The 2,986-nt window shown below is 41.0% G+C and overlaps 1 protein-coding gene across 13 annotated transcripts in view; it reads left to right on the top strand.

Annotated features, from left to right (window-relative positions):
- The window catches only part of Cep152 (centrosomal protein 152), a 98,198-nt gene that overhangs the window by 24,326 nt on the left and 70,886 nt on the right, over nt 1-2,986 (top strand). The gene's annotated exons all lie outside the window — the stretch shown is intronic.

Raw genomic sequence — 2,986 nt, 5'->3', positions numbered from 1 at the left:
TGTTCCAAGCCTTTATTTTTTTTTTTTTTTTCTGGTACCGAGGATTGAACTCGGGTGCTTGTGCTTATGAGGCAGGCAGCGGAACCCACTGAGCTAAATCCCCACCTGCCCCTGTATTCTTTATTCCCATCAACCCTGCACCCTCGCTCGCTTGGTAGTGGAAGCTTTTTAAATAGCATCTTGCCACCAGAGTGTTAGTGAGGTATGCGAGTCTCCGTTTAATATATTTTAGATGTTTACTTTATTGGTATCTACAAAATAACTTGCTGGGCTTTTGATTCGGATACCTACATTTGGCTATACAAAGTTGGAAAGAGGTGACACCTTAAGGACATTAAGAGTTCCTGTCATGAACTTGCAATCTCTGTCCATTTATGTAGTTCTTCATTGATTTCTTTCATGAGAGTTTTATAGATTCATACCTAAATGTGTCATTTTGGAGCTGTTAATGTAAATGGTATCATGTTTTATCATCAAATTCTACTTGCTTGTTGCTGGTACGTAGGAAAACGATTGACTATTTTTTTCAACCTCATATCCCATAACTGCTATAATCCATATTAATTTCAGAGACAGTTTTTTTTTCCCTTCCCAAATCTGTGAACCTTTCATTTTTCTTTTCTTGCCTTACCGCATTGGTTCAAAACTCCAGCATGATGTTGCAAAACACTGGTGAGAGAGAACATCCTTGCCTTATTCCTGATTTTGTGGAAATGTTTCAAGTTTTCACTCCTAAGTGTGGTGTTAGGTTTAGGTTGAATTCTGTCCATCTCCCTCTTCCTCTCTTTTTCCCTCTAATCAAGTTGGGAAGTCTCTCTCAAGACCAAGTTTGGATCATGAATGGGTGTTAAATAATAATTGAAAGACAAAATTCAGCACACAGATTATGCCACATAAAGGGAGGAGTAGCAATTCATGATATATTTTTTAAAATCTGTGTAACTAATGTACATTGAAAAATGTATGGCTTTTAAAATTATATTTAATATTTTCCTTAAGACATGTTTTCTGTGTAGAAAAGATGGTCCACATAACATATTTTAAAGATCTTTTTTACTTTGGCTGAGTTCCTCTTGAGCTCAGGTCCTTAAAGCCCATGGAATTTTCTCCAAGGGTGTAACTCTTTAATAGAAACTATCCCTGGACTGTTTTCTCCCATTTGGAGAAGTGTCCTGGTCTCAGTAAGATCTCTGGTTGTTTCTCCAAACTGCCTGCCTTCTACCTTCCTTCATTTGTGGAAGTATCATGTTAAGATCTCAGTCTTGGCCACTTCTCTTGTTGTTGGCACAAAACACCCAATACCCACAAGTTAAAGGAGGAAGGATTTATTTTAGCATACAGTTGTAGAGATTTCAGTATATTGTTGGCTAGACCCCAGGCAGGGAAGCATGGCAGGGGGGCAACAGTCTATGGCAGGGCAGGCAGGAGAAGCAAGCAGTGAGCCTTCCAGACTTGTATCCCATCCAGGCTGCCAGCCAGGCTACAGGTCTAGAGGCCCCCCACATCCAGGGTGGCCCTTCCCCTTATCCACAACCAGAACTATAATGAAACAATCAGTGGATCAATTTAGCTATCACACACTTAATCCATATATACACCCTCTAGATCCAGCCACCTCCAAAAAGTCTGGCCTAAGAGCATTTGAGGCTTTGGGGGAACATCTAGACACAAACCATAATAATCTCTGATTACCTTCTTCATGCTATAATACCTTCCTTTGTTCTGGAACCATGAAATCTTCATGGGCTTTTGTTCCTCTATCATGACCTTCACTTGGTCTGTTTTCTGTATGTCCTTTCATGGTGCGTTTAAGGACTTTCCTTTGAAAACTTTGTGGTTGGTGAAGAGACTTCTCTGTGTATTATCTAGTCCTCATTTTTCTCTGCACTGGAATGCTGTTCAATTCTCCCACAAATTCAGCTGTTATCTCTTTCCCATCACACTCATCTTGTTCAGTCTTAAAAGATGTCTGCTCCTTTTAGTTTTGAACCTACTCAAGCTAATCATGGGAAAGATGGGCCATTCATCTTTTTCTTTGTTTTTGTTTTTAAAACTATGACTTCATGAGTAAAATTGGTTTCCCTAAGTTGGCAACAAGACACACCATGGTTTAATTGCATACAAATTATTGCCAAGGTCTGCCTTCTCTTCATTGTTTTTTGTGTCTACCTTTATTGAACTTTTCTTACTCTTGGCTCCTGGTCTCTCGGACATGTGCAGTCTCCCTGTCCCTTCCTGGACACACGTTCACGTGGTCAGGGTACAAGCTGCCGTGGGATCTGCCATATTCCTCTGGCACTTGAGGACCCGTGTCTCAAGCTGGCCCCGAGTCCACAGCACTGTGCCAAGAGGTTTGCAGTGCTGAACAAACATGGCCTGGTTTCCAGAAGCTCATTCTGCTAAACAATTTGGCAGAAAAAACTTAAAGCAAACATGGGCTACATTATGAAATAGAATACAAAATTCACATGAATTTTTAAGTTAAAATGAGGGCCTCCAGATTCTCCTTCCTCTGCTTGTGCTGTGTATTGGTCTCTTTTCGGGAGGGACCTGTGTTTGTACCCTGAAAGCACTGTTGGGCGTTAGTTTACCCTGCAGCCCAGGCACCACAGGCTAAGGCATTCTCTCTGCTTCCAAGCTCTTCCTTGATATTCCTCTTATTATTGTATTTGTTTTCTTTAAGTTTCTTTCAGGAAATTTCAGCCAGTTACCTCATTCATTCCTCTCCCTTTCCTATGCTCTCCTATTTGCCTAGAATTCAGCCTACATAACCTTTCTGGATGAGAGGCGATGCTTTCTTCTACCTGGGTGTGGGATTCTCATGGCTCATTATTTGCAAATGCATTATCTTTTTTTTTTTATACCGGGGATTGAACTGGGGACTTTACACTTTCAAAGCAGGTGGCAGAACCACTGCGTAAATCCCCAGCCCTGGATTTTCTTTTTTAGAGAAACTTGACTATACTACATACACCCTCCCTCCCTC

This window comes from Fukomys damarensis, unplaced genomic scaffold (assembly GCF_012274545.1).
Source record: "Fukomys damarensis isolate Sample0158 unplaced genomic scaffold, DMR_v1.0_HiC HiC_scaffold_17, whole genome shotgun sequence".
Classification (NCBI taxonomy): domain Eukaryota; kingdom Metazoa; phylum Chordata; class Mammalia; order Rodentia; family Bathyergidae; genus Fukomys; species Fukomys damarensis.
This window is presented reverse-complemented; position numbering and strand designations above follow the sequence as displayed.